This window comes from Cyprinodon tularosa, unplaced genomic scaffold (assembly GCF_016077235.1).
Source record: "Cyprinodon tularosa strain WSP-4 unplaced genomic scaffold, ASM1607723v1 ctg82, whole genome shotgun sequence".
Classification (NCBI taxonomy): domain Eukaryota; kingdom Metazoa; phylum Chordata; class Actinopteri; order Cyprinodontiformes; family Cyprinodontidae; genus Cyprinodon; species Cyprinodon tularosa.
In genome coordinates, this window is record NW_024039585.1 from 1,671,642 (window position 1) to 1,695,705 (window position 24,064).

At 38.2% G+C, this 24,064-nt stretch overlaps 1 long non-coding RNA gene across 1 annotated transcript; it reads left to right on the top strand.

Moving 5' to 3' along the window:
- Nucleotides 1-20,197: 20,197 nt before the first annotated feature.
- LOC119774615 lies at nucleotides 20,198-22,038 on the top strand. Its single transcript, XR_005279549.1, has 3 exons — nucleotides 20,198-20,342; nucleotides 21,604-21,728; nucleotides 21,803-22,038. It is a non-coding gene; the product is annotated as an uncharacterized LOC119774615 (long non-coding RNA).
- Nucleotides 22,039-24,064: the final 2,026 nt, after the last annotated feature.

The following is a 24,064-nucleotide window of genomic DNA, read 5'->3' on the forward strand; positions in this document are numbered from 1 at the left end:
CAGATCTCTGAAACAGTTTATTAACGCCTAAATTATTTTAAAATGTCAAAACCTGCTGCAAAAGATGTTTGATGTTATTAATCTGGTGCCTGCATTTTAGATTACGTACATGGAAAATGCCTTCCAGCCTCTGCGAATATTGGTAGAAAACCCTAAAGCGGCAAATGGGCCAGAGGCTGCCGTTAAACAGTGTTTCCAGGAACAGAGCACCATTGTACAACTGGCTCTGACAGCAAAATAATATTTGAAGGCAGGATGGTAATCCTGAGGAACTGACTGCACAGATTAAGTTTTCAGGTTGACTTTTTCACTTAAAACATTAAAAATACTTTTTACCCACTTATAACAGCAAATATAGAAAAGCCACTCTCTGCCATTGAAAACAGGAGCAGCAGAAGCATCAGACGCATCTGGACAAACTTCACTGGATGCGCCTCAGGAGTATCAAAGATGACTTTGAACCGCGTCTGACCTTAATGCGAACAAGCTTAAAAAATGAACCAGTAGAAGCTTTTTTGCTGCTTCCAGTGCTTGCAGTCTGAACGTAGCATTACACCTATGTTCTGGCCACAACAAATACTCTGTGGGCAGGAGGGGCTTAACATTAGGCAATACTAGGCAGTTGCCTAGGGTCTCAAATTCCAGGGGGGGGCCATAAAACTGTTTACATGAGTGATTACTGCAAGTATATCTTATTTCTGCACATTTATTTTGTTTTTGATAAAATTGTTTTGCTAAGATGCCATTGGAATGCTTAGAATATAAATTGCAAATGCAGCGTGTTTGCACTAATAGCTATATGCTATAAACATAGCTCTTACATGCGTAACAAAGGCCTGCATGGAAATGAACAAAGGTGTTTTATCAGTTGGCTGCTGGTTTGCCCTCTTGATATGTAGATGCTGGTCAATTTTTACAGTGAATGGGGACAAAGTTTACACCAAATTTTAAACACCAAATTTACCGTTTTAAAACCTCCGAAACGTTCAATAAAGAGGTTCGTTAAAACTTTAACTCCCACATTTTGCTATATTGAGCCCAGTCAAATAAGTACTGAATAATCTTTTTAAAATTATTTGTATTCATCAAATAAATATTTTTCCTTTATGTATGATAAAATACTTTTTACTCCTATTGTTAGTAATAGGCTGACTACTTTTTCTTTTTTTTTTTTTTTTTTTTTTTTTTTTCTTTTTTTTTTACATCTAATTGAGTACAGGTATAGTAAAGCAATAACGCAACAATATCTGGCAACACTACCCTTTCACAAAACTGAACTCCCTCCGTGTTTCGAAATATAATAGCAGACTACTTTGGACCAGCAGATTGAGAAGGCATTGATTTCTTATAAAGACAGGCCGCATTTACCCTTATTGATTAAATTCTATGTTAGAGAACTAAAAATGAGCATGATCAGGTAAGCTTTATATCTGTTGTGTGACCTAGCAACTATTTAGCGCTAGCTCTTCATGTTTAGTTCGTTCTTCAGCTATGACATTGAGCTTAATTATAGCTTAATGCTGATTATTTGTATGGATACCAAGTAATTATAATGATATGAAATGTGTCCCCAAGTTTTTATTTGAATACTTACCACTCACATTATGGGATATAGTACAATTAATGTAATTCAAGACCTCACAAAAAAAACAATCAAAAGGAGAAACTTAGAGGTCAGCCATCATGCAATGAGCCTGCTGTGCTCCCACTATAACTATTACAATTAAAAAATATTTTCAATAATTATTCATATAGATAAAGGAATCTTTAATTAAACCAGTCAAAGTTAGCCTTTTAAATTTCTGAGAAAGGTTTACACATCACAAACAGTTGCGCTCCAGTTTAAAATGTAACCTGCACCATGTGAAAACATTATAGTATACCCAGATAATCTTTGAAAAATGCCACCTAAGTGGTAGATGCAGAGAGACCCAAAGGAACAGGGGTAAATGAAAGGATTAGCTGTGGAATTTTATTGGGAATAAGGTTAGGACAAGAGAAAGTGGTAGTTACCTTCCTTAGCCTAGTCCTATTGAAGCATGGTGAGTGAGCAGAGGTATACTGGTAGTTTCTCTACAGAGAGTAACTGTTAGTTACTTTTTCATCCCCCTCGACGATGTTGAAGAGGGTTGAAGAGGGTTTTGTGGAGCCAAGTAGGCGTTATCAGTTTGAACCATTTCAGAATTTCTTTTTGAGAGGAAACAGAGAGGTCTGTCAGCGATTGAAAGTGAATTTTTTCAATCACTGACAGACTGACAGTCAAAAAGTTTACTGGGATGTGAGTTTTCTTCACACGGCTGTTAACTCACAATAAAGGTGTTTCAATATATAACAACTAAATCTCTGAGTGTGTTTTCCAGGTATTTGGCATTTGTTTTGTTAAATATATAGGTAATATAATGAGTTAATCTCAAGGGGCATGCCTTCATGTCAGCTCTTTGAAAGAAAGATTATATTTTACTGAAGATGCCCATTACATGTTCTTAATGAATTTAACATGCTGAGTTGGATTTATAACACAATGTGCAGTGTTGCTGCCAAAAGGAAATAGTACAAACAAAAGAGCTTGACCTCTCTATAAAATGATTTCATTAAATGTATTTGCTTTTTTCTTGCATTTTTCTTCTCTTTTTGATCATTTGCTTAATGTATGTACCTTATATTGCATTATACATTGAAACCACATAATGTAGGTCCTAGAGACACTTTTGTTGGTCCATCTGAGCAAGCAAAAAAGCAGCTATCAGAACCCCGTGGAGTTTGCCTATTGCCATAGAGTTGGAGTTGAAATTCCTTTCATAAATTTATATAATATAGGAAGGATTAGACAGGACAAGATGGATGAATGGATAGATAATACAGTTCTGCAAAAAAGTGCCAAAAGCTGTGACTTGAGTCAAGATTGATCCTCCAGTAAGAGCCAAAACCCAGAACCTTAATGTAATCATTTAAAAGGTGATGTAGTCGTTCATTGTTCTTTTTACACATAAATATACAAAACAAACAAAGAGAAGAATGATGCAAAAAAAAGTTTGCTTAGATATACTGTTCATGATTCAAGGTTTCAAAGGTGCACTCACTTAGACAAAAAACATGGATGATAAGGTAAGTTTCAAAGCAATGTAAAAAGGCTGAAGCAGGCTAACATCCTAAAATTCTAAGGAAGAACAAGATGTTGCAATTTGAGGAAAAGAAAACAGTATTATTAAATGGAGCTAGCAACTACGAAAGCTCCCAGCTAGAAAGACCCTCGCCAATATATCTCCTTCCAGATAAAGCTGCAGAAGCTTATCAGCCAATGGGCCATTTCAATTAAAAAGGTTTTTGCAAGACAAGTGGTTAAATACCTCAGAGGGAACCTGTCGCCACAGGAGAGGCAGCATACTGCCTTCACAATACTAAAAGAGAGAGTAGAGGAAGCAGTTGTTTCGTGAATAGCTAGGCTTGGCCTCTGTAGCAGCATGTGACGAGTGTTATTGCATTAGCTCCTCACCAATCGCATAATAATCTCTCTGTCAGACAAGACAAAAGTCTGGCCACACCCCTGCAGAATGGCAAAAAGCTAGAAGAATGTGATCAGTGGGATTAACAATGAGGAAGCCCTGAAGGGAGGTAGAGAGGCCTTTTGCCAGAGAGAGATAGGAAGATTCTGGAGCTTAGTGTTGTCAAATGTTTTATTCAGCCATGACTGTGAGCTCTGCCAAACAGATTAGCCTGTTTACCAAAGGTTCTCATTTAAGAGATAAATCTTTAAATGTTGGAGTTTGCAAGGTTGGGAGATGATGAGGGGCAGAAAATGTATTTCACAGAACAGATAGCTGGGTGGACTCATCTAATAATGAGAGTTAGAAATAAAAAATTTCATTTAGATTTGAACTATAATAATTGATGACAATGAAAGTAGACTACGATCAATATGCCTCAGTATAACTTGCTCCCAAGGTGAAAGGAGGATAAATCTCTCCTCAAGCCAAGCTAGCAGGTTAACCAGCCCTGCAGATGGGGAGATGGGATGGAGGGGGGCTTGAAGATTTGACTGAGTCCTTTGTTGTAACTCAGTGGAATTCTTGCCTTTATTACCTTCCATATCTTTTTGTTCTTCTCTACTACAGTGGGGTGGTGAGGCTCCCACATGGGTGTGTTCAGTCACAGAGGAGCAGGCTAACAAGACAGTTATCCTCATAACACATCAACCGGGCAGTTGTATTTTTTTAACATTGGGGGAGGGGACAAAACTAGTTAACATAAAAATTCATTGGTAGAAAATGAAGGTTTCTCCAGCTAACCATCTAATACAAATACAATTACAAATGTCTTCAAAATGCCACTAACTAATCCTGCTTTGCTATGAAAGTTTTGCCATGCCAAGCATTCCACACCATTTCTGGCCAATGATGCTGTTTTTGGCAGCAAGATAGTGAAATAGCTACCAAGAGTGTTGGTTTATCTCCCAGGATAAAGGATGGAGAGCTTCTGTTTTTTCGTCAAGAACTGAAAACCACCGACTTCTCTATAACAAACTTTCCTACTAATGAGAGGTCATCACACCCAAATACCAGGAGGGTGAAAACACTTACTGCTGGGTAATTCCTTAGTATTTTTTTCACCTTAAGAGATAGAGTAATATTTTTTAGCAAATGGCAGGTGTCTGAGTAAGGGACAAACGCAGAAAAACTACTGTAGGGCAGCTTTTAATGGCACAAATGGGACCAAGAATAATTTTTCTTCCCCCCTTCAACTACTCCCCTCTCACCCATGCATACACCAACACGACCAGATATAATACAGTCAACAAGCTGATAATAATGACCAGGAGGACAATGATTGACAGATCAATTGTAAACTGTGAAGTTCCCCTGACTATTAGATCTCAGTTTATTCAACACTCAGCTGTTACTCCTGCACTGACACATGAGAGTTTGAGCAAAATCTGTCTATGTTCAATGAAAAACTACACTCTATGGAAAATCCTATTCACCACCTGGCTGGCTTTCTCAAATCAATAAAATCTTAGGCTATGACAGGTGCAGAGTGAGTGCCTCTCTGAAATGGCAGCCATATGTCAAGTAAAAGCAACTAAGTGGATTTCTCAGGTTTTTAACAAACACCCTTTTATTATTTAATAGATGAAAGCAGTTTTCTTAGCAGTAAAGATGCAGTTTGGAGACTAACTTAGTCTGTTAACATTCAAGACAGTCAAGGTTCACACAGAATAATATGTGGGAATTAATTAATTCAAGTCTGTGACCTAGTTTGGTATGCAAGAACAGGACAGTGGGGTGCTGGGTAAAATGCATATGAACTAAAACGATTCACAGTAATGTGGTAATATGAATCAGTGTGGGAGGGATTTAACTTTAATTATTAAATCAAACGTTGGGCTACCTCCTGCCTCCTGCTGCCTGTCTCATTATGTCTTTAGTTTGACAACACTAAACAGTGAAGTCAAAGAAACCAAGGAGATACAGAGACTTGCAAAAGCATTTATGCATCTTTTTTCTTTATTCTATTCAACTTGTATCTCACACAACAATACAAAGATCAAGAAACACCAAGACAAGTCAGGGATTTAATTGTGTCAAAGTTTAAAGAAGAATGGGATTATAAGAATTTATATCAATCTTTGGATATTTGATGGACTACTGTTCAGTTCATCCTCTGAAAATTGAAAAAGTATGACTGGAAATCTATCAAACATAGCATCCACTTATACTGAAGGGAGAGTACAAATTAGAGAATAAAGCTAACAGGCTTTTTGGTAACCCTAGATGGGCTGCCGAGCTCCTCTACTAGTAGTTTTATACTGCACAAATCTGAAATTTATATAGCATTTGCATGAATAAAGCCGTTGTTGAACGAAACATGCAAAGCTTCATTTAAAGTTTGCAAAAAATCCTTTTGAACATCAGAAAAAAACGTGTGAAACAAGGTTCCCTTTACAGACCAGACCAAACTAAGTGTTTTGACCCGCGTACAACACTACAGTATGTGGCAAAAAAAAAAACAATATTCACCCTGAAGCCGTCAGCTTCATCATTAGACAAGGTAGTGGCTGAATACTGTTAAGGGGATGCTTTTCTTGATCTAATACAAACACAAGCTGGTCAGAAAAGTGAGGAGAAGATGGATAGATTGATACAGGGCACACTGTCAACATATAAAACTCAGATTTGCAAAACTGGTAAAGATAATCCAAAAGAATGGGTGTTTTAGCTGTAGGAAAAGGGGTTTAAGAAAGTATTGATTCAAGGCTTGAAAACATAGTGTACTATGTTTTAGATATTATTATTTAAATATATTTTTGTTTGGAAATTATTTTTAAAAAAATCCACTGCCACAACATCATTAATTTGTACTTACTCAGTTAGATAAAATTCCAATATATTATTTTGAAAATATGTGAAAAACTCATAGGAAAGATTTTCAAGGCTTTATATGCTACTTTGGAGCAGTGGGCTGAACAAGCTAGTCCCCCCATCTAAGATTCATCCAAGACAAAGTGTGAACACCCTTCCTCTGAATCATGAAGCACCATACTGAAGTACACAAATGAAAAGTGTTTCATTCTTCCCAGACCATAAGTTAATAAAAAATCCACTCTGTTGGCACCAGACTGTCTGACACAAACTCAAATTGATTCATAATTGAGTTTGTATAGATTTTTATCCAGCTATGCTGGTTACATTAAGGCTTGACTAGTCTCATTTTGCATTGGAGTGTAGAGAGCAAATGCAACCTGTGCTCTGGGCTCGCTGTGCTCTGTGCATTGCAATAGCTTTCTCAAATAATAACAGGCTTGGAAGGACAATTTTGCTTCTTTCAACTCATCAATGTGCAGCCAGTGAAGGATGTACTTAGGGTCACCTCTTTTTCCACTGACACAATTCTCTGCTTTGACTGTTAGAATTCACATTTAGGATTTTAATGTTTAATCATATTTAAAATTACATCTGATTTTGTAATTAAAAAAAGGATGTTTTCTTGAATGTAGTAAATTCACCAGAAGCACATAAGGTTTTAGTTATTATAATTGCTATTAGCATTTTTTTAAATAGCCAGTTTCTTTGCATTTCCGTGTAGGCTACATAAATTTAAGGGGAAGAAAAATGACATGATTGTTGTCTACTTTGCGCACATTTGGCAAACTGGTAACAGCACAACAGTGTATGCAGGACCTAATCCCATTAAATAAGAGTTGCTATGTTCAACACAAGCACATTGCATAATTCTGATTTGTCATGTGCAAGCATTTAAGCACACCTTAATGTCTGTCAGAAGAGACTGACACAAGTCTAAATTTAGCACAAAACTAAAAGTAGACAAATAGCTTTCTTGACTAAGCAGAGAAGCGTGTGAACTGGTCTTTTCACTGATACATCATAAAAAGCCATCACATACACAGAGATCCCTGCCCTCACCCTATTCTGCCACATTCCCTTTTGTTGATATCCCTCTTGAAGTGTGTGCTTTGTGATTAAAAAGCAGGCAGATCATTCATCAGATGCTGCTGTCTATTCAGTCCTCAGTGGGGCCTGTCATATAGTCTCTATCCAGCTCTGAGCCACCTTCAGTCTTCAGCCAGACAGCCCTCTTCCCATTGTGATAAAAAAGGGACTAAGTTTAGGATTTATTGCCGATCTGCAACAGGCCTGAACATCTCCTTAGGGAAGCCATAAAGTACTGAAGAAAACAGAGTGTGAGTAGTAACACACACATTTGTCTTTTATGGCTCTGTGTACTGATAATGATGTTTGATTTTCCATTACAGGTGCTGGTCATAAAATTAGAATATCATGAAAAAGTAGATTGATTTCAGTAATTCCATTTAAAAAGTGAAACTTGTATATTATATTCATACATTACATACAAACTCATATATTTCAGATGTTTATTTTGTTTAATTTTGATGATTACAAATGACAACAAATGAAAATCTCAAATTCATCATATCAGAAAATTAGAATATTGTGAAAAGGTTCAAAATTAATGGCCCCTGGTGCCACACTCTAATCAGCTAATTAACTCAAACCACCTGCAAAAGCCTTTAAATGGTCTTTCAGTCTAGTTCTATAGGCTACACAATCATGGGGAAGACTGCTGACTTGACAGTTGTCCAAAAGACGACCATCGACACCTTGCACAAGGAGGGCAAGACACAAAAGGTCATCGCTAAAGAGGCTGGCTGTTCACAGAGCTCAGTGTCCAAGCACATTAATAGAGAGGCGAAGGGAAGGAAAAGATGTGGTCGAAAAAAGTGTACAAGCAAGAGAGATAACCGCACCCTGGAGAGGATTGTGAAACAAAACCCATTCAAAAATGTGGGGGAGATTCACAAAGAGTGGACTGCAGCTGGAGTGAGTGCTTCAAGAACCACCACACACAGACGTATGAAAGACATGGGTTTCTGCTGTCGCATTCCTTGTGTCAAGCCACTCTTGAACCACAGACAGCGTCAGAAGCGTCTTGCCTGGGCTAAAGAGAAACAGGACTGGACTGCTGGTGAGTGGTCCAAAGTCATGTTCTCTGATGAAAGTTAATTTTGCATTTCCTTTGGAAATCAAGGTCCCAGAGTCTGGAGGAAAAGAAGAGAGGCACTTCATCCACGTTGCTTGAAGTCCAGTGTAAAGTTTCCACAGTCAGTGATGGTTTGGGGTGCCATGTCATCTGCTGGTGTTGGTCCATTGTGTTTTCTGAGGTCCAGGGTCAACGCAGCCACATACCAGGAAGTTTTAGAGCACTTCATGCTTCCTGCAGCTGACCAACTTTTTGGAGATGCAGATTTCATTTTCCAACAGGACTTGGCACCTGCACACAGTGCCAAAGCTACCAGTACCTGGTTGAAGGACCATGGTATCCCTGTTCTTAATTGGCCAGCAAACTCTCCTGACCTTAACCCCATAGAAAATCTATGGGGTATTGTGAAGAAGAAGATGCAATACACCAGACCCAACAATTCAGAAGAGCTAAAAGCCACTATTAGAGCAACCTGGGCTATCATAACACCTGAGCAGTGCCACAGACTGATCGACTCCATGCCACGCCGCATTGCTGCAGTAATACAGGCCAAAGGAGGCCCAACTAAATACTGAGTGCTGTACATGCTCATACTTTTCATGTTCATACTTTTCAGTTGGCCAACATTTCTATAAATCCTTTGTTTTTATTGGTCTTCAGTAATATTCTAATTTTCTGATATGATGAATTTGAGATTTTCATTTGTTGTCATTTGTAATCATCAAAATTAAACAAAATAAACATCTGAAATATATGAGTTTGTATGTAATGTATGAATATAATATACAAGTTTCACTTTTTAAATGGAATTACTGAAATCAATCTACTTTTTCATGATATTCTAATTTTATGACCAGCACCTGTATGTTCAAATGAAAGGTGAGAGAAACTGGAGGCTGGGAATATGATGTTGTAACCCACTGCTGTAAATGCCATGGTGTAAACTTCCTTGCTTTTCCCAGTGGAAGAGGCCCTGAAAAAGTCCCCAAATTCCCCAAGTGGCTAATTAAGTTCACCTAGCAAACAATAATATTATTTACTGAATTAGAGAAGGATGCACTGAATCTTATCTGCAGGTTTTTTTACACATTAGGGCACCAAGGTGGCTCGGTAGTCTTTCATTTTAAAAGGCAATTTGGCTACCATCACTTTCCCACTCTTGTAATATGCCTTTGAAGGATCATGTGCATATTTAAATAACAGTGCATGTGGAGTGCAATGGCAGTGGTTCATTAAAAGACTGAAATATTCACATTTCATTTGGTAGAATCCCCAGAGCTGTATTTATTGGTTGTCCCTAGCAATACGATGGAACATTAATAAAGCACACCAATATCATTCAGCTTGTGAGGTAATTAGGCAGCCCATCCCTGAGTAGATGGTATATGGCACATACATTCTATTAATATGCTATATGTTTGTTTAAGATCTGAGGACCTTGGATATAAAGCTGCCATGAGTGCAAAGGAACACCAAAGAGCCTTGGTGCTTTAGTGACAAGAAATGATGGATTTTGCTTTCAATAAAAAGGGGAAAACATCCAAGCATAAAGTTAGTTGTTTATTTGTACTTTAAAGGAGTCACAATCTGGTACTTCATATTTACATTAGAAATTACCTTTAAATTCACGTTTTCTTATTTTTAGGGGGGAAGAAAATAGATCTCTTTTGGACCCCTTTTTATTCCATGTTTTTCTTTCTCGTGAGGGGATGTCGATAGATGTGGCTTTGTTCATCTGGATGTAGTGTTAACATTGCAACATAAGCAGTTTTTTATGGTTTATTTATCATTTTATCCTGGTCTCTTACACAACATATAAAAAGTTGCACAACCAGCAACTCTTACCGACTGCCTACAGTTGAGTCCCTAATTTTGAAATTACCCCTTTTGGATTAATAGAAACGGGGGGTAGGAAAGCAATGTTACCATCCTTCCATGATGTCATAAATATGGGAAAATGATCAAAATCTCCCTTTGCAGAGGGTAGGCTTTTTTACACTCCAGATCTTTCGGCAGATTTTAGTTGAAGCCTGTCACATGTTTAAACGTAACAAAGTCATATTTTTCAGTTGAGGAATCCTTTAATATTTCATTTCATGAATTATATGTTTCAGGTTGTGTGGAGGTTTTAGAGGACCCAAATGCAGAGATGCCGAGGCAGGGATGTGCTGATTTAATTAGGTTCCACATTCAACAGAGGCAAAAATCCAGGAACAAAATAAGACGCCAGAGAGAAACAACACATGGGGAGCAAGCAATTAAGCAGCAAATCAACATGAAACCAGCATTGAGGAACTGCAGAGGTGGTGTATATATGGGGAACAGAACAAAGAAAGGGTTAATGAGCTGATATGGAGCAGGTGTGAATAGAACTAACTAGAAGGGAACCAAGGGGAAAGGAACCAGGCACAAGGGGGCAACAGAGAGTTACTCAAAAAATATACAAAACTGCATAAATGTAACACAAAATTGAAAAGAAACCAAAAAACAAGAAAACACAGAATAGCAAAAATCAAAGTGGATCTGAAAACTAAAAAAAGAAAATCAAACAGAAGTCCACAAGGGGAGAAACATAACCGATATGCTCAACAATGCTGCTTTTTTATGTAGACATCTTTTAGGACATAAGTCAGTTAAAGAATGCTCCATATTTTCTCCTAAAAATAGTTAAGGAATTACAAACAGCTTTAGATTGGAAGTGTTTACGAAACATTTAAGATATGTTAAGATAAATAATAATCTTACAGCTGATGTCACATTAGAAGTGTTTCTCTGTTTTGCAAAAGTATTCATATCTCCTATGGCACATTACAGCCACAAACTTGATTGTATGGTATTGCAATTCTATGTAACAAACCAATACAAAGGAGAGCAGAGTAGAAATGTGAAATAGAATGCAAATGACATTTGAGCATTAAAAATAAAGTTAATACTTAATAGGAATTGGTTGTTTATACTGCTCAGCTAAGACATTTTAATGCTGCAAATCAGACATATGCTGAAGGAAAGGTGAAATTAGGGAAAAAAATAATAATAAAGAAATATTGACTGCATTTTCTAAATAAAGAAAAAAACAAAGCTAGTGACTTTTACAAATTCCATTAGTTAAAGGGATAGTTCGGTATTTTTGACATGAATCTGTATGGCATCCCGATCACCAGCGGCATGCAATCACACTGACTTACCCCTGGCAGCGTCCTGTGAGCAGAGTTATCGTCCAGTTTTGGTCAAGCCGAAAGTTTTGGTCCGCCGCGGAGGGAGACATGGCTGTTGTTGGGCTCGCTGTCTGAATGACGGCGCGCACTGATACGAACAGAGAGAAAATAGGACCAATTGATAACGACGTGTGACTTTTTCCACTACAATGTTTTTGGGATGCGAAAATATCACTCTTTTGGACACATAATGTTTTGGGAAGAGAAAAGTTTTATTTCGCTGTTCCTAAAAACCTGCAGGACTACTTTCGGCTTGACCAAAACTGGATGATAACTCTGCTCACAGGACGCTGCCAGGGGTAAGTCAGTGTGATTGCATGCCGCTGGTGATCGGGATGCCATACAGATTCATGTCAAAAATACCGAACTATCCCTTTAAGAGAGTATTACAGAAAAAAAACATCTTCTCAAATCCCTTCAAGGAGGTGAATGATGTGATCCAAATTCTAATCAAAGCTTAAAAGGGAAGTTATACAGGAATAATTTCCGTAATATTAAACCTTAATGATAAGTACTCTGCCTAAATGTAAAAGAGAAAGTGGGGATGAAACTAAATATGGGAATTAAGCAGAAAGATCCATTGCACATCCACCAGGTCACGTAGATGGATAGAATTCTCCCTTGATAAACTTCATTATGCTGAAGATAAAAAGTAAGCAGTTGAACCAACTTCATAAATGTTGAAGAGAGGGCCAATCATTCATTGTAGATTAGAAACACGTCTTTTAGAAATGACAGGAAAATAACCATGTTTTTGGAAAAAGAGTATTTTCTGACTACTTAGGGCCGGATCTATCAAAGGTTTGCGTGTATAAAAACGTGAGCTATTTCACTGCGCACGCTAAAAAATGTACAAACTGATCTATCAACAGCGTGCTAAAAGGATTTGGTCTTTAAAACGTGCTAAATAGCGCCTCTTATCCATTTAGTACTTTTTCTGCAATGAATATGCAATATGGGGCGTTTACACGCAAAAGTGCGTCTTGTGGGAGGAGAACATGTAAATATATTAATTTAGCACTCGCAAAGTGATTTATCAAACCTGAACGCAATTTTGCTGACGGTATCTGACTCTATATTTAACACGTTTCAAAAGAAGGTGCAAATGGTCTGTATGCGTAATTGCGCACACATGGCAGCGGTTACTGTCGCAAGAAGGAGACATGGAAATAAAGCAAGGAGACGCAGAGAACCCATTTTTTCACTCCGTGTGAATATTTTTGGAATGAACGAGGAAACGATCATCAAAACATATCGTTTATCCAGCATTGCCATTTTGGAGCTGTTGGGGGAACTCCGAATGGATTTGGAGCCAGCCACAAGGAGGATCCACGCAATACCAGATATCACAAAACTCCTTGCAACATTGCACTTTTTTGCATCTGGGTCATTCCAGCGTACGGTTGCAGCGAGAGCTGGGATCTCCCTATCTCGTTTTTTCAGAAGTGCTGTGCGACGGGGTCGGGGTTCTCCCCCTGCGCCTGTGGAGCAACATGCCAAATGCTGCGGGGATCTCATCCACAGTCACAGGCCAATACAAAACACCTGTTTTTTGTTTTGTTTTTTGTTTTTTACTGCAGCACATACCACCTTAGGGAATAAAGGTTGCCAATTTATATATATATATATATATATATATATATATATATATATATATATATATATATATATATATATATATATATATATATGTATATATATATATATATATATATATATATATTTTTTTTTTTTTTTGTTGGGGGTCACTAAGATTTAAATTTCTTAATGCACTAGTTTGTACAGACTACAAACTACTTTGCCGCAAACCACAAAACGCGCAAAACCATCATTTAAATAGGGCGTCTCCAACAGTTTTGCACCTGCCACCAGTTACGCAATCACTCTTGTTAAATCACCCGCAAACCATGGTTCAGCCCCTCGCGCAAAATTCCAGTTTGCGAGCGCAAATTACTGCACGCAAAATTGGATCTTGATAAATCCGGCCCTTAGACTCAAATTTATTTCACCTTTTTCATTTTATGTCTATGGGGAACCAGAAAGTCTAACATTCTGAAATCTGTATGACATTTCATTACTTATAGCAGGAAGAGTGCATTCTCCCCTTTAAAAAAGTAATTCAGGAAATGTTTACAATTTTTAGATTGGTGGTTTACTTTCATTCCCTTTGTATTTGTATTTTAACAGTCATTTGGCACACACATATTAAAAATAAACATAATGGGAGAGAACACACCTGCTATTCATCATTACTATGAAATACAAAATGTAAATTAAATGTTTGAAAATATTATGGAAGAGATGATGCATTGCTCAATGATTGCTTACACTTCTACTGCATAGGCAGGTAAATATTGCTTTAAGTACATAGTTTTAAATGTTAGTATTACAAAGAGTAGAGGGAAGTACTCTGAAATTTGTAGCTTTTGACAACCAAATTAAGGCATTGCAGTTTTTGCCAACTAAAATGCTCTTATGCTCCTAAAATGTACCTTTTGTGTGTTTGTGTGAGGCCTTGCACCTAATGTTATGTTAACCTCTCTACGAAAAATGTTTTTTAATGGTATATCATGTGGGAGAAGAGGTATTTTTATAAAAATAATTGATTAATTGATTGTGCATATCATTCTTAGGAACTTGCTTCAGTGGAAGCTGTCGGTCGCCAGCAAAACTGCAATGTTAGTTAAAGGTAATACGATGCTAAGCAAGGATAAAAGCTACATTCAAAGCTTGCATATCATATGAGAAAATTAATCCATCCATCCATCCATTTTCTTACACGCTTGTCCTGAGTGGGGTCGCGAGGGGTGCTGGTGCCTTTATCCAGCAGTCAATGGGCGAGAGGAGGGCTACACCCTGGACAGGTCGCCAGTCCATCACAGTGAGAAAATTAATATCCTAATAAATTTTTACATTGCCATTTCTATATATATTTGCTGTGCAAAGCAGGGTTTCACATTGTGTTTGGTTGGAGCTCTGCACCCATGTCCGGATTCATATGGTGTAGATAATGATGCCATTAGCTGCATTTCGACTGAGTAGAAGCAGCGGCACTGCCAGAGAGTTCCAGACTTGGAAAGCTGCAGAGCTGACAGGAGACCCAAGACAGGTAGGCAAACTAATAAGCTCAAAGGTCCAAAGGCAGAAATAGATCAGAATCAGAACACAAAAGTACTCTAGAAAATTCTCTACACCAAAGACTCAAGAATGATCTGGTGTCAATGGCTGGGAAACGGGGAGCTTAAATAGGAAACCAGAACAGGTGGATCTGATGAGGTACAGGACAGAGCTAGACAGGTGAAGGAAATGAGCAATCAAGCCAGCCATCAGCGGCAAAATCATGACAAGTTGTTGCCTAGTAATGGCATTATTGCTTACAGCCATGTCTGCACGCTTAATAGGAAAATGCAGAAGGTCGACGACAACATTAGAAACAGCTGATCAGTCATGTGACTTCCCTTCACAGAAGCCAAAATCCATCTCAAGCGAGAGTACAAACTATTTTGCGATTTTGAGGGAGCTTTTTTTTCCATTTCCATCAATGTTCAACCCCTAAGCTTACAGAGCCAGGGGCGCAGTAACCTCTGTTTCACATTACAGAAAATACTTGAGGCCAATCCCAGGTACAGTGCAATGCAACACAGCCATCAGTATGTTTGATCATTTTCGAAAGGAAAAATCACCAAAACAACCACAAGCTGAATGACATTTCATACTTGAAATCTTTGTAAGCCAAAGCCTTATTCACAGTTTTTAGTGGCTATTCACACAGTTTCTACCTACTCCTGTTTTTCTCCTTCCTTTTATTTGCTGCTGTTTTCTTTCTTCTTAATTATTATTTTTTTAATCTTCTGTTATTTCTTTTTATGATCTGAGGTATGATTTTCCTTGCTCCTTTACAGTTTTAATTTTGAATTTTGTTCTTTTTTATATTTTTATGTTCCGGAATTAAAATGCCCTGGGGCAGTAAAATGTGTTCCTAATAATATGAAAGCAGATTAATAAATAATTTTAAAACATTTTAATTAACATGTGCCTAAGACATTTATTTCACGTTAATTCATGTCCAGAAATTATTTTACAATATTAGCAATGTGTCAATTCAACATGTTACATATAGGCTACATGTAAATATTGTTTTCTTTATGTGAAAATTTTTCTAAATATAACCTTCAATCCCAAGTCTAAGATTTTAGACTTGGGACTGAAGGCTGTTAGAGCAGTTTTTGTCATGGTCTTGGTTCTGCTGTTCTTTTCTTTGCTCCTTGTTTTCTAGATTTATTGGCCTAATTCCAGTTTTGTTGTATTTCTAGATTTATATTAGTTCTCATGTTTTTCTGTTGTCCTCTTTTGCCCTCTTGTGTGTGTGTGTTCCTTTCCCCTTGGCTCCCTCGTTGTCTCCTCTCACACCTGTTCCTTGTCTGCTCGTTAGCCCTCCCTTTGTCTCTCTCTGCTATATATGCTCTCCCTCTGCTCTCACTCTTTGTTGGTTCCTTGTCTTTGCTGTCCTCCCATGCTGTTGTCCACGTTCCTCGTCTCTCCCTGGCTCCTCGTGTTTGGTTTTCCCCAGATGTCTTCTCAGTTCTGGTTTGCCTTTCATTATTAGTTGGATTTTTGGATTCCTGCCTTTGTTTACTGTTTTGCCCCATTAAAACCCCCAGAAATCTCCTCAGCCTCTCTGCCTCTGCATTTGGGTCCTCCAAACCACAACCAAACCCTGACAGTTTTTAGTTAAAAGGTGAAACAAAAAAATAGTAGTCCAGCCATTTAGCATCCCCCAAAAAACACTGTCAGATTTGATTTCAATACTATCAAAATGTTGATTTTTGTCCAAACCAGAGTGTGATAATTGTACTCTTCTTATATAAGTTCGTACCTCAACTCTACCTTGGTGTTAAATATTAATTCGCTCTGTAGTTAATAATGTAGCACTAACATACGACTAGGTATTAGAATTAAAATATTAACTCTCTCAGAGAGGATTTTTTTTTTACTACTTAAGAGTTATCCTCTAATTAATACTAAATGCTAAAATGTTTCTGAGCGCTTAAAAATTCCTTGAGGAAAGAAAATTAGAAAAGGAAGCTTTTTTTTTTTTAGAACTGTACTTATTTCACAATATACACAAATACTTTCTTAAAACATTTAACAATGTAGAACATTGTACATGCTTTCACTTTGATGAGAATATTACCTATCGTAATGATTTAGATTAGCTTGTCAATGCAAATAACAGCATGCTCATAGTTTTTTGTTCTTAAATATAGTATGGATGAAAGTGTTCATTAAAGTAAGAGGTGTTGACAGTATAGCCTATAATGAATGCATGCTGTTCATCTATTATAATATGGAAAATTTTCTTAAACAAGGATAGATCACTAGACACTCCAGTACATAAAAACGGTCTAACTGGGTATTTGGTGCAATCATTTTCTACCCAATTTGTAGTTTAAAAATTTAGGACACAAAACCACATTTAATGTCTCGGACAGTAGATGTCCACCTTCTAAGCCATGCGCAATTCATGATTTTAAAGGACCATACTCAAACATTTTAAAACAACAGTTTTCATTACCTACTGTAGGGCCGATTGACACTGATAAAGCTTTACAAGTGATTTTGTAAGATGTTTTATATTTTGATAGACGTCTTTAAAAACTGCACTTTGCTTCATTACATGCACACCAAAGATAAATAAGAAGGCAGAATTGCTCATTGGATGGAGAATCTGGAGGTGCTCAGGAATTATTTTCTTATCAGGGAACATGTTTTTATGGCAGTCGCAGTTTAGATCTTACAAAGAACATGTAAAGCCATCAAAAAGGACTAAGAACAACACAATGTTAACAATCTGCAATCACATGAGAACTACCGTATTTTCACGACTATAAGGCGCACTTAAACGTCTTTTTTTTCCCTCAAAATGTGCAGTGCGCCCTATGGTGCGGTGCGCCCTATGTGTGTTGTAACTGCGACTTTTGAGACCACCTCATTGAGGAGATGATGAAAGAGTGGCTGAATGTAAGGAGACCAGGTGTTTTATTTCCACTCATCACCATCGTTGTTAATATGTAACTCCATGCGTGCCCATCTCACAGCTGATGTGAAAAACATGGGGAAACAAATTAACGCTGTGCTCGCTGTTCAACCGCTCGACATTGGTGTGAACCGGACCCAGCAGGTGCAGCAGAAGCAGCGAGTTTACATGCAAAGTAAACGGTTGACGCGCGCAAGGTGCAGCAAAAGGTCCTGCAGCGCGTTTTGAGCAGCAGGAGCGTTTAAGCATCTGCCAACGCGCTGCTGCTGCTCGAGATGGAAAAATTGAAGTTTTGCTGCTGGACGCGCCGCATCAACCAATCAGAGAAGCTGATCTGGGAGCTGACAGCGAGACAGACACAGCGCTCTGATGACATATGATATTAACGCAAATGGAAAAGGCTGGATGGATGAGGAGATGATGAAAGCGTAGCTGAGGCAGGTGTAGCCTATGTGAGGAGACCAGGTGGTTTTTTCCACGCATCACCATCGTGGCGTGCCCATCTCACAGCCGATGTGAAAAAAAAGGTGAATCAAATGGATACTGTGCTCGCCGTTATCCCGGGGGTCTGACAAAGGAGCTTCAACCGCTCGACATCAGTGTGAAGCGGCCGTTCAAAGTAAGGCTGCGAGCGGCGTGGGAGCGATGGATGACCGACAGAGACCACAGTTTCAGGATAAGTGGAAGGCAGCGCCGGGCAAGTTACGCCACAGTTTGCGGATGGATTGTAGATGGACTAACGTGTCTGCTGGCTCTGTTGTACAAGCTTTTGCAAAAGCCGGCATTATTTCTGAGGAGCCGCGCTGCACGGAAAGTGACTGACAGCGAAGAAGGGGAAATTGGCATGTCTGATTTAGTGCAGCTGTTTTATTCAGAAACAGAGGATGATGACTTTGATGGGTTTGATTAATACTTTGTAATAAATACATGAATAAAGCACAATCATACTCAGTTTTGCTCCCGCTCTATTTTTCTACCTGAAAACTTAATTCAACAGCAGCCTCTGGGCGGGTCTCCTCCTCTTCACCGCGGTGGCTGGCAGGTGTTTTTTCATCTAAATAATCTAAATCTTGCAGCTATATTTGCTGTGATCAGTGGGAATTAAGTAGTTTTATTATGTTTTTAAGTGAGAAAGTCCACCTGAAAACTTAATAATTGCAGTCAGTTCATCCAGATTATCTATTTCTGTCGGAGGCGCTCAGACCCCCACATACCAGCGGTGCGCCGACAGGAGAAATCCCTTCATCAGCAGCCTCTAGGCTGGGCAGCCTCCGGGTTCACGCGGTGGATGGCAGGTGTTTTTCATCTAAATAATTTAAACTGCAGGCACCAGGATACCGGTAATAAAAGCGAACATATTCCGTCGGCAGGTTTCAGGATTTTAAGTTAATTTAGGAGTGATCACAGCGCTGTGTCATCTGCGATGTGTCTGTCTCACGGCCAGCTGCCAGGTTTGATTAATACTTTTTAATAAATACATGAATAAAGCACCGTCATACTCAGTTTTGCCCCCGCTCTATTTTTAAATACGCAGTAGAGGTATTTAAAGGTAGTAGAGGACATGTACCTGTATATAAAAAACGCGCCCTATAGTCCGGTGCGCCTTATGTGTGTGTTAAATACAGAAATGGGACACATAACTGAGACTGCGCCTTTTAGTACGGTGCGCCTTATGGTCGTGAAAATACGGTAGGATGCAGTAGCTACTATCCTGTTCAACGATGTGACAAAAAATAAGTGAAGTTTGGTCGAGGACTATTATTGACTGTCCTTGCTGTTATCCTCTATTTTTGACCCACTTAGTTTATTTTTACACTCAACAAAACCATGGTTAAAACTCTGTAACCCGTCTAGTAATGTATCAAGGAGATGTAACTTCTTTTGATCATGTACAAATAGAACAGTTTAAGCGCATACTGTACTATTTCAACTACAAAGTTGCATTATATCAACTACATAGTAATCAGTGCTGTAAAAATATTCTAATGCATTAAGAACACCCAATCTCTTAACTCAATAAACAGAAGGCAGAGCAGGGTCTTAACTAAATGCATTGATGTTCAACATTAAGTTTCATGCAGCACAGAGCACCCCAGAAATACAGTATATTAACTAAAAACCTAGACATATTTTTTTTGTCATGATCTTGGCGCTGATGACTGGTCTGATTACTCATTTTACACACCTGCTTATCAACGCCCAGTTCACATTACTGTTCATCTGATCCACCTGCTCCAGTCTCTATTTAACCAGCCTTCAACCAGTACTCAGTGCCAGATTACTTGAGCCTTTGGTGAGGGTTCTCTAGCAAACCTGAGTGTTTCTGATTACCTGATCCTGACTTGTTCTGCATCTGGACCTCTGAGCATGCCTTTTCCCATTCTGATCTGTTTTCCCTGATCTATCCTCGTACTCCTGCTGGATTTCTGCCTATGCACCGAACCTGGAACTGATTACTGATTCCATCCTGGATTTTGGTACCTCTTTGTGTCTTTGATCTCCTGGCTCTGACTCCCAACCTGTCAGAGGCTTGAACCAACCTCATTCTCTGTGGATGGACTAAACTTAAAGACCAGGTTAGTGACTCACATGTTCATTATCATCCTCTTTCAGATAGATGTGGTCACTGCCTTAGACGCTGACACTGTTCTCTGGAGTTCTATTGTAAATAAACGTTTTGTTAAACCTGTTTTTCCGCCACGAATATTGGGTCCTTTTGTTCCGAGCTTGACATTCTTCCTTGTTTGTTTAACCAAACCCACTCCAGTGTGTTGCACTAAACAATTAAACAAAACCTAAAAAGCCATTCAAAGCAAGGCAGTCTCCTGTTACTTAAATAGCACAACCAAGCACTGACCCTTAAAATGGAAGCCTAATCCCTTCGGTCACTCAAATGATCAAGTCATCATCAAAGGTGGTAGGATTTGGCTATAAACACTAGTATCTATGTGTATCCAGTCTTACACCAGGTGCAAATTATTTAGGCCGAATTGTTCCCTTTTTTAACTTCATAATATTTCCGTCTTTTGTTTCCAGATTTGAATTTGAAAAAGGGTTATCAAATTGACTCAAACTCTTCTCAACTCTTTTGCAAATGTTTGATTCCTTCTAACGGGGAAAATGTTTATGTAATTACTCCTTTTGCTTGACTCTGTACATCAAAGTTCTTCAACAGAACAAATTATTCTTTAAACAGCACTTTCTGTAATGGATTGCAGCCCTGGTAGCTGATCTGATTACTCACTTCATTCACCTGCCATTCCCTTCCCGCTCTCTAATTATCATTCATCTCATTCACCTGTTCCCAGCCCAGCTATTGGGGCCAGATCATTATTTGTGTTATGTATTTGTGTTATTTATCATTGTTTTCTCTGTGTCGTTTAGTTTTTGTTTAGTCCTTGGTTCATGTTCCCCCCCTGAAGGCCAGTGGATTGAGAGGATCTGGTGTTTGTCTCTTCTCTTCGGATCGTGTTCTGGCTTTTCTCCGCTGAGCCTTCAGGGTTTGGGTTCGGTGTGCGGTGGGAGCTTGGGTTCTGGCCTTTCTCCGCGGAGCCCTAATGGTTTTGGCTTGGAGTGCGGGAAAGGCTGGTTTTATTTCCCGTAATCCTGGCTCCTAGGAGGAGTACAGTTTTAGGTTCTACACCTGAGCATGTCTGTCTGAGCTCTCTGCTCATTGGACTCATGGTCTTATTGGAACTTTGAACCTGCTTGAACGCTCTGTCGATTCCTGGAACTCTGGATCTGTCTGTTCCTGTTTGGATTGGAACCCCTGGGCGGGCTACATACTCCTGGATCTCAGAAAGGTCCTGTTCTGAACTGTTTCCCTAACCTGGATAGGTCTCCTGCCTGCTCACTGGGGTTGCTGCATGGGGACACTCTGGAACACTCAGCTCTACATCTCACTGGCAGTGCATCAGCTGATCCTGCTTTTGATGAGAAGTCGGACTGAACTTTTAAACCAGGTTAGTGACTCACACGGATAATCATCTTATGTCAGATTATTGTGGTCCCTTACCTGTGGTTCTCCCATATCCAGAGTGCCAGTGATGAGCGATTCTCCGCCTTGCTGCTGCAGTAGCTGCAGGTCTGCTGATCCACAGCAGTCTCTTTCTGTTCCATCTCATTACTTTGTCATTAAAAGTTTTGAAACCTCCGACTATTTGACTCGCCTTGAATACTGGGTTCATCTGTCCCATTTTATGACGCTTTCAGAAAGACCAGAAACTTTTATTTGAGCAACAATAAATCCACACACTTCAACAAGCAACTTCTTTGTGGTTATAGAGGGAACCTGTGATATAGATGCAGAAGTAGATGGCTGATCACTTAATAGTTGTCCTTGAGAATGAGTTTCCTTGAAAACTTCCTGTTGTGTCTCTAGTTAGCTGGGCCTGCTATGTACACTGTGAAGATGTTTTCTGTATCCCTGCTTTTCATAATTTAAATGCTACATTTCTGCTGCATATAAACCATGATTAAAGTTTACAGTTGAAACAAAGCTGAACAACTCTTGTGGCCCATTTTACAAGAAAAACATTTGAGCACTGTCAAACATTTTTTTCATCTCTCCTATATTCTTGTGGATCTTGAGGAACTTTAATGCTGTCTCAGTTCCTTGACTTGTGGGCTGTCGTTTGCAATCCAAAACCAATGCTATGGTTTGAATGACAGTGTAAAAACTGTAAAAAGCTTCATCATATGAGAGACTGGAGACAAAGTGTATTTTGAAAAGCCCATCAAAAGCATCCACTGACGTTGGAGCATCACAGGGGACAGCTTTCTGTTCCACAGCAATGAAGAACCTCTGAATGTTTTTCTTTTTCTCGCCAATACAGAGAAGGGAGGGTTGACTAGTTTTCACTTTCTCAACAAAAGTAGTGAAGCTGATTCTTTCCTGAAATTAAAATTCAATATTTTAGTAATGGGTAATTTGTTTTTGTGTTTTCAATAGTTTTGTAGACATAAGTCAACTAAGGGCCCAGACAACTAACTTAACACAAAAGTTTACGGACAAACCTACTTTATTTTTTTTTAAGTATAAACTATTTTGTTTGTATTTAAAATGAGTATGCACTGACCCCAAATTTGTCGACTTACCTCCTTTGGAAAGCAAAGCTTTACATATTTTGTCTCTCTCAATCTTATACTTGAAAACAGCATGATAAAAGGTAAAATGCTTTTTTATTGTATGACATTTCATTTTTGCAAACAAGTGCTGTATTATAAAAAAATAAATAACACTGATTCTTGGGAATTTGGATAAAACAGGTTTTAATTTTGAAAATAAAAAGTTAGTTGGATTACAAAATCTGAAGGTATATTGTTATAGACCAAGGTCTTGGCTGTTCAGCAGTGTACAGGTGCAACCTCCTCATTTTGTATTTCTTTCATAAAATAGGCATTTTTCCAGTTATTACTTTGTTTTTGTCAACACCATCAGACACAATAAAAAGCTAATTATTTTTTATTTATTTGGTCTAATAAGTATTTAGAGTTTTTAAATCTTTATCTGGCATTGTTAGCACACATTTATGCTGTTAAATGTTGAATAATCATTTTTGTTAATTTTTTTTAACTGTATCATGTGTAGTCCTTTAAAATATCTAACATCAGATAACGTTTACTTTAAGCCTAAATAGAAAAAGTCATGTTTTTTTATTTAACAAACATATTTTTGTATTAAAAGAGACCATTACTTTAATGAGAGAACAGCACTGAAGAAACATATTGCAAGCATATTAATTTAAAACGAATAAAAAGCCCTCTGACGGTGGTGACTTTAGAACTGACGATGGTGACAGTGGCCTCATTTCAACATACAATTCCAAACTGTATACAATTCAAGTCAATGGTTTCTTGCTTATTAACTTTATTTAACTATTTGGTCCAAAAAATAACAATCATGAGCACTGTGACAAATATTTTTCAAGGAATATAAGGTACAATTAAGAAATATCATTGTCAGTCAGAATCATTCTCTGATGCTTTATTTTCTTGCGTGTGATTGTGTCCTGTTTGTCAGTTGTCATTCGTGCTGCATTATGGTAGAAATTTTGAACCTTCTGAGTAATTGCTTGAATATATGTAGGTTTTTTGTCAGTAGGCCTTCACACTTCTTTTGATATTCCCTGTTTCTTTTCCTTCTTTCCTTCACAGATAGCTGCTTCCTAGCCATAACTTCCTAAAATACATAAAGTCAAAGTTGAGTGTAATGACTATGAAATTGGGGGGAATTACAGTAAATGTTAGATTTGGTTAAATGTTGCCCTGCCATAGCTTACAAGGAATATTGTATACT